Raw genomic sequence first — 12,799 nt, forward strand, 5'->3', positions numbered from 1 at the left:
GAGAGAGGGGGGAAAAGAGAGAGAGGGGGGAGTAGAAGAGAGAGAGTGGGGGAGGAGAAGAGAGAGAGGGGGGGCAGAAGAGAGAGAGGGGGGGAGAAGGAAGAGAGGGGGGGGGGAGAGAGAGGGGGAGAAGAGAGAGAGGGGTGAGAAGAGAGGGGGGAAGAGAAAGGGGGAGAGGAAGAAGATAGGGGGAGAAGAGAGAGGGGAACAGAGGGAGAGAGAGAAGAGAGAGCGGGTGGGGAGAGAGAGAGGGGGGAGAAGAGAGGGGGGAAGAGAGAGAGGGGGAGGGAGAGAGGTGGGGCAGAGAGGAGAAGAGAGAAAGTGGAAAAAGAGAGAGGGGGAGCACGAGGGAGACTATTTGACAAGTAAAGGAGCACTTATCTGTGGTCCGTGGTGTCTGTGGCTGCACTAATACCTGACATGCAGCGATAGTCTCCTCTCCTGCACGCCCTCTTTATGGTCAGCTGACCACAAGGCTCCGCCCTCCAGCCCTATGCAGTGAATGGATTAGACGGCCGGCTGGCTTCAGAGAGGCCGGGTGGGCAGAGCATAGCTGTGATGGTCAGTCCGGACCTGGGCTTCCTGCCGGATCCTAACCTCCCTAGCGGTATGATTATGTCAATATTTTTTTCATGGAAATATGTCGTTTTTTATTGTAGGCCTGTAATTTTTAGGAATAACTGAAATCTGTCCGAACAATAGTCTAGTAAACATCCTGGGTATGATAACATTTGAAACACAAAATCATAAATTATAATACAATAAATAATCATAAAAATAATATAATAATAAATGTAATTCAATAATATAATCAAACCAAAAACACTGAAATTTGAAATATAGCGCCAAGTTCGCATATCACCGAGCTCAGTCGCAAAATCGTTTTCAGTGTCTGATGACGAATTTCCCCACGAATCATTATCACTCAATTCTGCAAGTGGTTCTGATTTACTATCGCTGTTCTCTAGGTGGTCTAAAACCGCTTTTGACCTAAAGGGACGCTTTTTGGACACCATGGATGTTTCTCAGTTTCAAAGCAGAAAGAACAGTAAAAATGCAGGCAGGGCACAGGACAGAGCACTCAGGACAACATGTATGTGAAATGGTTTGATACAGTAATGTTTTACTATGTGATTTTAGTGTATTTAGTGAATGTCACTTTTTAACACTTTTAAATTTCCCACCGGTTCCGTCCCCCATACGTCCCGACGTCGCAGAGAACGGAACCTGGAAGACAGATGCCGGCATCGACCGGAGGAGATTGCCGGGGATGCTGCAGGGGGGACATTGCGGGAGCGAAGGACAAGGTTAATGCAAGAGGGAATCCCAGAGCAACACTGCAGGGTATTCCCGAGTGTAGCTCGGGGTTACCGCTTTTGGTACTGAAAGTTAACCCCGAGCTATACTTGGGAATACCACCAGGGAGGTTAAGAAAGTCAGTGGGTGCAGCAGGGAATCAGCACTCCGGGAAGGCACAGAGAGGGTAAGACAGCCGACTTGCCATTAATTCAGGATGGTATAAGCGGAGCCCACCTTCCCCTGCTCAAGACTTGCTGAGTCCGCCCCCCTGCCTACCCCCTGCCTCCCGCACGAGCCCTGCCGAGGTCTCCCGACCTGTCAAGCCCTGGTCTCTTGTCCCGTCTGCCCGGGGGCAGTGCTGCCCCCCTGAAAACTGCCACCCTAGGCAAACGCTTTGTTTACCTCATGGCAGATACACCCCTGCCTCCAATGTGCTTCAATTTTATCTATTCCACAGAATTTCAGTAGCCTAGGGTCACAGTTATGGAAATCCCTAAAATGCCTACATAGGCTATGATCCTTTTTATCTTTTTTAATATTGGCTACATGTTCCCTAAGCCTTTTATAAAGGGGTCTCGTAATTCTCCCCACATATTGAAGCCGGCATGGGCACTCTAGCAGACATTTAACTCTAGCAGACATTTATGTAACATTTGTAATAGAACAAGTGATAAATTGATTAATAGTAAACACTTTACCAGTAGTACAAGAGGTAAAGTCCTGTATTACTCTTGTTTTTATACCCATTACTTTACATATATTGCACTTTTTACACAGATAAAAACCTTTAAAATCAAACATCTGAGTTTTTCTTTTTCTGGGTGGAGAAATCACACTCTTAACCAACTTCTTACAAAGGTTCCTGGTTTTTCTATATACGAAAGGTGGTTTGTCCGGTAATATGGACCCCAAAATGTTATCCTTTTTAACAATCAGACAATATTTTTTAATAATTTACTCTATGTCCTTATATTGGCAACTAAACTGAGAAATGAAAGCATATTCCCCATTATTATCCTTCTTTAATATTTCATTCCTATTTTGCTTGATCTTAGCTTGCCCCATATAACCTTTACTGATTTTAAATCTAATATTTTCCTATTTCCCAGGGTCATAACTAGAGATGAGCGAATTATTCAAAAATTCGATTCGACTGATTCGGCGAATTCGTGAAAAAATTTTGATTCGAGTCGAATATATTCGCTGCGAATTTAACTTATAAAAGGGTGTTTCTAGGCTTCAGAGAGCCTTTATATTAGTGCAGAACACTGTACCTTTAATTTAAATGCCCTTGGAGTCTGCTGGGGAAGAGAAATAATACTGTCAGTCAGTATGACATGCAGATGAGTGCCGTCGATCTTAGAATCACCGCACACTTCACTCATTTGGGCAGTCACGAGGCCAAAACCAGAGTGTGGAGCCACAGTGTGGCGGTGGAGGCAGCAGCAATGGGAGGCCATACAGCACCCTATGACAAAATGGAACCCACCAGCAGTGTGAGCAGACCTGAAAGTGGCACATGGCAGAGTGTGGCGATGGAGACAGCAGCAATGGGAGGCCGTACAGGGACCCATGACACACTCTGGACCTGGCAGCAGCATGAGGAGGCGGTACAGGGGCCCATGACAGATTACGGGCCTGGCAGCAGCATGAGGAGTCGGTACGGGGGCCCATGGCAGATTACGGGCCTGGCAGCAGCAATGGGAGGCCGTACAGGGACCCATGACACACTCTGGACCTGGCAGCAGCATGAGGAGGTGGTACAGGGGCCTATGACAGATTACGGGCCTGGCAGCAGCATGAGGAGTCGGTACGGGGGCCCATGACACACTCTGGACCTGGCAGCAGCATGAGGAGTCGGTACGGGGGCCCATGGCAGATTACGGGCCTGGCAGCAGCAATGGGAGGCCGTACAGCACCCTATGACAAAATGGAACCCACCAGCAGTGTGAGGAGACCTGAAAGTGGCACATGGCAGAGTGTGGCGATGGAGACAGCAGCAATGGGAGGCGGTACAGGGACCCATGAGACACTGTGGACCTGGCAGCAGCATGAGGAGGCGGTACAGGGGCCCATGACAGATTACGGGCCTGGCAGCAGCATGAGGAGTTGGTACGGGGGCCCATGGCAGATTACGGGCCTGGCAGCAGCAATGGGAGGCCGTACAGGGACCCATGACACACTCTGGACTTGGCAGCAGCATGAGGAGGCGGTATAGGGGACCATGACAGATTACGGGCCTGGCAGCAGCATGAGGAGTCGGTACGGGGGCCCATGACACACTCTGGACCTGGCAGCAGCATGAGGAGGCGGTACAGGGGCGCATGACAGATTACGAGCCTGGCAGCAGCAACTTGGACAGGAGGACGTTCAGCTTCTGCACCATCGGGTGCGTGCTCGCAAACTGTTGTCTCTTGGACACGGATTCCAAGAAAGACTGCTGACGGAATCCGTGAAGAGGAGTAGCAGGAGAAGGAGCATCTGAACGAGCGGAATATGCCAACAAGCGACAACAGGGGCCCATGACAGATTACGGGCCTGGCAGCAGCATGAGGAGTCGGTACGGGGACCCATGGCAGATTAGGGGCCTGGCAGCAGCAATGGGAGACGCCCGTAATCTGCCAGCAACCTATGACAAAATGGAACCCAGCAGGAGTGTGAGGAGACCTGAAAGTGGCACATGGCAGAGTGTGGCGATGGAGACAGCAGCAATGGGAGGCGGTACAGGGACCCATGAGACACTGTGGACCTGGCAGCAGCATGAGGAGGCGGTACGGGGGCCCATGGCAGATTAGGGGCCTGGCAGCAGCTATGGGAGGCCTGTAATCTGCCAGCATCCTATGACAAAATGGAACCCAGCAGGAGTGTGAGGAGACCTGAAAGTGGCACATGGCAGAGTGTGGCGATGGAGACAGCAGCAATGGGAGGCGGTACAGGGACCCATGAGACACTGTGGACCTGGCAGCAGCATGAGGAGGCGGTACGGGGGCCCATGGCAGATTAGGGGCCTGTGTCTTGGAAATTCGCTTTAACGAATTTCTCCTTACCGTGAGTACTCGCAGTTGGATGCGCAGAAATCCCCCATAAAGCTGTGCGAATCTCGCTTACCACGACTGCAGCTAAACTACACGATTCCTGCCCATCCAAATACTTTGGTTCTGTTGAAATGTAGGTGATTGGAGCTCCGTTACCCTAGAATGATCACACGACACTCTAAGGCTGGTTGCAATCCACATAAGGGCTGATTTTAGACCCAGCTCTCTGTTTTATTAAAAATACACACATGCCCCCCACATGAATAAAGTCAATCCCCTCCCACCGAACAATGCAATGGGGATTGCCTATACACAGGATGTACATTCCAATTGGAGCATAGCCTTTGCTATTATCTATCATTGGTCCTCCCCCATGAGTCTTCTGAGGTCAGCAGACTTCCTCCCCTTCCCCCCTATGAGCCATCTGAGGTCATATTTCCTGTCCTACTAGCTTCTATTGGTATGTAAATTCTCTGCACAAGCATCTCCTAAAAATATCAGTCTGTACCTGGATGGGCCCGATACGATCTTTATTAAAACACATCCATCCAAGATACAGTTCAGATTAGTAATGGGTTGTAAGATATGCATAAGCCTACACGTGGAGTTCACACCGCTTGCGCACTGCATTATGAAGCCCACTTGGTACTATGCTGCTGATATGTGGATACAGGCCCACGGTCTACTGACAGCAGCACTCGCATGGAATGCCGTGGTGGTATACACGCCGGTCTATAAGCGCAGATCTGCCATCTCATCCATTACCAAGCTGAGTACTGTAATACATACATTGTACATGTGCATGGCCCAATTGCAGCCTTCAGAGCTTTAATTAAGCCACACGAGAGACATATGAATAACACGAATATATGACACATTTAAAGTTCGACCAACAATACAAAATTTCCATGACATTCCCTCCTGTTTTATCATATTCTCCTCGTGTCCCTTCTTGATCTTCTTCAGCTTGATGGGTGTAGTCTCAAACTTCAAAGAGTTCCTGTAGTTGTCCCTGAGAATAAAGCTCCACGGGGTACCTGAAACAACAAGACACGACGCAGACTCGACGCAAACAGGCTTGATTGAAGCGATGATCCTCAAGAGCGTTGGAACCTTCACTACAGGAAGGCTCTTGCAAAAACCACAAACAGACTTGTGGTATGAATAAAGCTTGTGATCCCACGGTGGTCTGGGGAGATCCAGCAATAGATTCTCAAATTTCCCCTGCAGACGGGGCCACACAAGGCTGGTCTCGACCCAGACAGTTTTCCAAATCGCAGACACAAACCATGATGAGGCTTGAAGCTTGCTTGAAGGTCTTGGAGAATGTGGTCTTCAGAGAGATAAATTAGAGGGAAGCCAGGACATAATCTGTAGAGAAGGTGGATGGTTGGTGAGGTCTTCCTCCGATCAGTGGTTGGAGTGGGATCCCAGGAGCGGGCATGGAGATGTGGTCGTCTGCCCGAGCTTGGTTTACACGGTCGATGAGGCAACAGGAACATCTCACCGCGGCATATAAAAGGCAGATGAAAAAGAGAAGCATCAGGATATACACTCCCACTTCCTTCAACCAAGATCCGATGGAGAACAGGAAATCCCCCAATCCTCCCAAACCCTTGAACGGATTCCAACCCTCACTAGCTATAGCTCTAGCTTTTCCCTGTAGTTCACTAACTTTGTCCATATGGGCCTGGACCTTGTCATCGGTGTCTTCTATCCAAGTACAACAATCCTCTCCGATGAACTCACAGAACCCCCCTTTGGCGGCTAAAAGGTAATCAAGGGCCATCTTCTCCTGAAGCACTAAAATTCCCATCTGCCGTTGTTCTTGGGCAATTTCTCTGACAGCCTCTACGGTCTCGTTAAACATACTATCCACGATGACAGAAAAATTGTTCAGGCGCTTCATAAGTTCTATTCCCCATCCTGTCCATGAGGGGAACCAAGCCCATGCCTGGTCGCCCTCAGAGAACAGCTCTCTGCGAACTCTCCCTGCCATCCTTACCTTCTTGTGGACCATCAACTCTTCATGATCCATCACTACATAGGATGCGGGGACTAGCTTTATGAGGGCACACGAACCTTTTGCGTTCTGGGGAAATGTTCTATAGGCTGCCGAACCACACAGAAAATAGTATGGACCTGTCAGAGCAGAACAGGAGGAGTTCCTCGTTCGGCCTCTGGCACTGAGCAACAGTTGCACAGACTGGGGGATTGCTCCCTCAGTCTGCACATCACATCCGTCCTTCCAACACACGTGGTCTGGTCGGTCAGTGTGGTTACTCAGAAAGGAAGTCTGGTTAGTCAGATTGACAGTTATACCTCCCTCGCAGGTGGTAGTCCCAACAAACTTGTTACCTGTGCCAAAGCTGATGTTAAAGCACACCTGAGGGCTGCCTAGCTGCCCAGTTACCCATAATGGACTGGTGAGGGCCCTACAGGAGCTAGAGCTAATATTGGTGCTGAAACTGATGTTACCTGCTAAAAATGTGTCATTAAGTTCTACCGACAAATGTCTACGTGGGGGCTGACCAGGGGTCCCTTGCTTTTTCATGCCGACGCGGATGTCATATAGGGCAGGAACAGCGGCCATTGCGGACATGTGATGACTGGGTGGGGGCTTAGAGCATACCCAACAGTTGGTTTTGTTGGCGGTTCTGGCTAAACGCAGGTGCATTTTAAATAAAAGGTTGGGGTATCTGCCGTCTTTTTCCTCCGTTCACACACATGTAAGACATACAAACAACAAGAAAAAGGAAAATGACACCCCTCATTCTCTGGTGTAGCTGAAAAGCTTCTTGCAGTGGCTTGCGTGCACCCAGTTGTCTCGTCCCTCGAGTTTGAGTGAGGTAGGTGTCGTCAGCTGGACTTGGTATGGTCCGGTGAACCGTGGCTCGAGTCCAGTTCTTTGATGTTTCTTTAGGACGACCCAATCACCTGGCTCAATAGAAAGAACACCTGTTATTGTATTTGGATCGGGGAGCGATTCGCGAACCCGATGGTGTATCTTCTGCAGCTCCCGTTGCAGAGATTGCACATAACCTGTAAGCTGTGAATGCAAAGACGACAACTGTTGAGGAAAGTACAACCCTGTTTTGGGAGGTCCCCCAAACAACACCTCGTAGGGTGACAGCCCATGTGGTTGCCGAGGGGCATTCCAGATGGAATAGGGGGCAATGGGGAGACACTCAGGCCAAGGTTTTTGGGTATCGGAAGACGTTCAACCTTACCGCTACTCTCGGGGTGATATGGGGTGTGTCGCCGCTGACTCCAGTTCCACCAAAGAAATGCAGTCGTGTCCTTTGGAAGAGAGGTTAATAGTGGACAAAGAAGACATGTTAGCAGAAGAGGTGTTAGTATTGTTAGTCGTGTTGCAAAATTCAGCACTGTCATTGCTGTCCTCCCCCCCCTTCTCATCTTCCGACACAGGAAGAAGAGAAGCTGGGTTAAGAATAGTGCATCGTTTGATAGTGAGGTTAGTAGGGGTTAGGAGGGCTTTCCCCTGAGAGGGGTACCTTGCCTTGGATGTCCTGTTTTCGCAGGACCGTTCTTGCTGCACCGGTGTCAGTGAGGCAAGGGAGGGGATATTTTAATTCCTCTAGAAAAAGATGGATCTGGGCTGACACCGATTTGTCAACTTCCTATGAGAATTCATAGGAGTTACTTACCATGGTGGTCATAGGGGCAGAGGACTCATCAGGAATGAACTGCCACCGACCTTTAGGTAATTGGGGACAGCTCCTCCTCATGTGCCCCGTTTGGTGGCACTGGAAGCACCTGGGTGGGGGCCTATCCTTCCTGTGACCCAGATCCCTTGGTTTTTCGTGTGGGGTCTGGGACATAAGAACTTTGGCCTTGTCTTGTTTTCTTCTATCCATTTCCCTCTCTATTGCCGCAAGAGTGGAAAGGATAGCAGGGATAGACATCTCATTATATTCGGGTCGGGCCAGAACCAGCCTTTCCCGAATTTTAGTATCGATGCCTTCCAAAAATTTGGCCCGCAACAGAATGTGCGTCGCGGTCACCTTTACCCCTTCAGTTGGAGCATCAGGTCCAACTTCCAGATCCGCATCCAGTGCCGTCTGCTTGGGACGGCGCCAGAAGCAGGCGCTTTCCTCATTAGGACCCTGGGTGAGCTTCATCATGTCCGTAGTAGAGGTAGCACCATACATTTCTGGAAGCTTTGCCTTTAGCTGTGTACAGAACTCTTTGCCCCCTGAAGTCATCTCCTCATGCGTGGTTATAGAGCACCCTGCAATCACTGTACTGGCCACTTCCATGCCCACCTTTGCCCGTAGGATCTGTGCACAATCTGACCCGCTCATACCATAGCTGAACTGGTTTTGTCCAAACATTCGAGCAAATCCTCTCGGATTGACTCGATAGTCCGGGAGCTCAGCCAGAATAGTGCGGATCTCTGCCGGGGTGAAGGGGACATGCCAAACTACCCGTTCCCCTAAAGTCCGTTCCCCCTGTGCATTGGGAGGACCTTCAAATTGCTGCACCCTGACTGGATAGGCCTCGGTCCGGGAAGAGTGCAAGGGCTGACCCAGCATCATCGGTGGGCTTAGATTAACCACCTCGCTTACTGCACCTTCAGGTTTGAGGTCCCTCAGATCAGGGTATAGCTGGGGGGCAGGGGTCTGATCAGTGGTTCGTAGCGCTTTGATGCAATCCGCCCTGTTTCTTAACCGGGTGTCTATTCCCCTTGATTCACAGATAGTCTGCAAATCGGTTGTTGAGTAGGCTTCATAGTTGGAAACAGAAGGAGCTGGGGTGAAGCAGGGAGAAGGGAGAGGTAGAGGCAGAGGCTGAGGCATAGAGACAGAAGACACAGAAGGTACGTCAAGAGTGACGTCACTAACAGAAGAGACAGGTGCAGTTATACTTATCTCAGCCACTGTTGGTTGTTGGGGAACCCCAGCAGACCCTGATCCTGCCTGCCTTAGTAGAGTCAGCCCTGAAAGAGCTTCCTCCACCTCTGACACTGGATCCTCCTGTTTTATTCCCTCTGGAGGCCAGGTATACATCACCTGGTTCTTCCGGACAGACACCAGTTTATGTATGCCCTGCTTCCCTAATCGGATTGACCTGTGAAGCCATAGCTGTGCGATCTCTAGTTCTGACGCCTGCATCCGTGGTTCAAATTCAGAGATGAATTTTTCCCACCTCCATGCGTCAAATGTACCTTCCCGGGGAATTTCCCATCTGGTACCCTTCGACCATTTATTCCACCTTTTGAGGGGTTCTGTAGACTTCCCCCCCAAAATCACCTTCATCAGTTGTGCAGCTGTCCTTACCCTGAAGAGGGCTGGTTCCCCCTCTCTCTTCATGGACTGACTACTGCCCATCGTGACTAGTCACTGGTATATATCCCGCGTCCGGGTACCTGTTTACCCCATGGAGCACTCGGTGGGATCCTACCGAGAGGCCTGATTCCACCACTTTCCCAGCACAGCGTAATTTATGTGATACTTATCGATCACCCGAAGCGCATCAAGTGGCGGTCAGACTGAGAGCACACCTCCCACTCCCACAGCGCAATTTATGTGATCCTGACCACCCGAAGTGTTTGTGGTAACCAGGATTTCCCTGGACCGCCCACTCACACAGCGTAATTTATGTGGCTCTCATCACCCACTGTGTTTGGCAGGCCACACCGCACAATGATGAAAGTGGCTTTTCTCTCCCTGCACACAGTAGCTAACACAAGTCAAAACAAAAAGAGGGGTTCTTGGATGTTACTTAGGGGTCACTGGTTGGGCAGAAACCTACTAACTGACCTTTAGGAAATTTGTGTAAAGAAAAAAACTTTCCTAATACACACAGAAAAAAAACTCTTTTCAACCTGAAAAACTGTTAAAAAGGACAAAGTGGATCCTTATGAAAAACACGGGACGTCCCCAGGTGTGTCATTTTTTGGTGATCCTACTTTTGTTGTAGCCTTTTCTTCCCCTCATATGTTTCGTTGGTGGTATGATCGATCTTTTATCAGATTGTCTGATTTCCAAAGAGGAGGATCTTATATTACTTTTGATATGCTGCGCGTGTTGTTTGATGTTCCTCTTCGCGAGTACCTTCGATATAGACAGATTAGGCACTTTTTTAAAGCGCACTTTGGCCTTGCCCCATCCTCTCCGATTTCCTTTTTTGAACGTGTCAGCCGTGACTCTCCCAGGGGTAGGGGTCTTATCTCAAATCTTTATCACCAATTTTTGATCTGTCTTTTTCATGCTCCCCCTTTGTACAGACGAAAATGGGAGGAGGATTGTGGCGTCACTTTTTCAGATGAGGATTGGGATTCCATGGTGGATAATATATGCAAGAGCTCTAGGTCTCTTTCGGTTCGTGAGACGGCCCTTAAAGTTCTAACCAGATGGTATTATACCCCGTCAAGACTACATGTACTGTTTCCACAAACGTCCCCTCTATGTTTTCGGGGCTGTGACTGCACGGGTACTTTGGTTCATATATTTTGGGATTGCCCGACCATATCTTTGATCTGGCGTAGGATTTCTGAGGTCGCTACCTTATTGTCGGGCGCCCCGATACGATTGTCCATGCAGACCTGTTTGTTGGGGGCCCATATCCCAGGGGTCTCTGACGCCAATCTGAGATTGATACACACATTATGTATTGCCACTTTATGGTCTATTGCCCTACATTGGAGGTCCAATGTTGTTCCCTTAGACTCCGTTTTACACAGAATTGACACTGTAATGCTTATGGAACGCATTCATTATACCCTACTGGATAAGCTGCACTTATACGATAAAAAATGGGAGTCATGGAGAGATTGCAGACACTTATTACATGCTTAATAACATCCCCAGTAAAAGTTGGCTGGCATGTACTATTGACAGGTGTATCACCTAACCTATTTTGTCGTTTACGTACTTCATGCACTTGTAACTTCCTCTTTTTTTTCTTATCTTCTTTGTTATGTTAATATACCTTTATGTATTGTACTTTTCAAAAGTGCCTTGTTTTTGCTGACAATATCACTTTTAAAATGTGCTGTTGTTCTACTGTCTACACTTGTACAATAAAATCGTTTGTAAACAAAAAAGAAAAACACGGGACGTTTCACAGTAAAACAATTACACGGAGGTAAACCGAAAAACTGCGCCAAAAGTAACCTTGTTGCTGACGCAAAAATCACTCATACCAGCACCGCTAAACGATCCACGTTACACACGCAATCTTCACTGCAACCACCTAGAACCGTTTACACAAAAAGTCTGCTGGACGTGAAACACGCGACACAGCAGCTTAAAACAAACCCGCTTTACAATAAGGAACTACTTTTAACAGGAAAAACACAAGAAAAACATAATCACTATACAAGAAATCTATGTGCAAAAACCCAGACTTCACCGCGCTCACTAAATGTGGAACACGTGAAGGGAAAACTCGCTTAACACACTTTAAATTGGCTGGCAATACGCAAATTTAAAGCTAAAAGCAAACAAATGAAACTGTAAAAAATTTGGATTAAAAACACAATATGGGTCAAATGCATATAGAAAACTGCATACACATTGCATAGAGATTACTGCACATATGGTAGTCAACAAAATGGCCACCAACAGGGAAAGCACATGGTAGCCAACAAAATGGCCACCAACAGGGAAAGCACATGGTCATTACTAGAATGACCCCCCACAGGGAAGCACATGGTAACACTAGAATGGCCCCCCACAGGGAAGCACACGGCAGACTCTAGCCTCAAAATTGCCTCTAACCCCTTACATAAAACAGACTTTTAGACAGAACATACACTGGACAATTACACAACAATATGAAGCACACATACAACACAATTTGGCACGATCACAGAACAGACATAAAACACCAACATATCACACTAACATGCACATGTAACAGAAAGGACCCCCTGCTGAATGCTTGCTGGGAGCAGTAGTACCACAAAACATTGTACAGACTACATAACACAGATCTTACAACAGTTAACAATTAACCTAAGCCTTTCAGCACTGTAATAATTACCTCACGTGGAGGGGGGTAAAGCAATCACCACAGTACCTACAACCCGCAAATACTTACCTAACACTATGCAACAACTTTTACCCACTAAAACATATACCCGTTTAATTTTTGGTTGGAAGATTTTTAAACTTGACCAAATCCAGCCAACCAAACCCACCCCTCTGCTGCTCTCCGCAGAGACAAACCCTTGTCTTTCACCCACAAATCAAGAGTTTAGGACAAAAAACGAGGTCCTTGTTAAGCGGTATTTCTTGTTAGCTAACAGAGAGCGAAATCAGCCACACGAACACGCAAAAAGCGATCCTCTTAATGGCAGAGAGACCTGAAATGTGCCGGCATACTTTTTGCTAGTTCATGATGGCCCATTCCCCCCTCGTTCTTTGTTAGCTACGCAAGAATACGCGTTAGTATCCACCAGGCTCGCCAAACTGTCTTGGAAATTCGCTTTAACGAAT

Source organism: Staurois parvus, unplaced genomic scaffold (genome assembly GCF_062004578.1).
Source record: "Staurois parvus isolate SC_StPar_1 unplaced genomic scaffold, SC_StPar_1.0 ptg000106l, whole genome shotgun sequence".
Lineage (NCBI taxonomy): Eukaryota > Metazoa > Chordata > Amphibia > Anura > Ranidae > Staurois > Staurois parvus.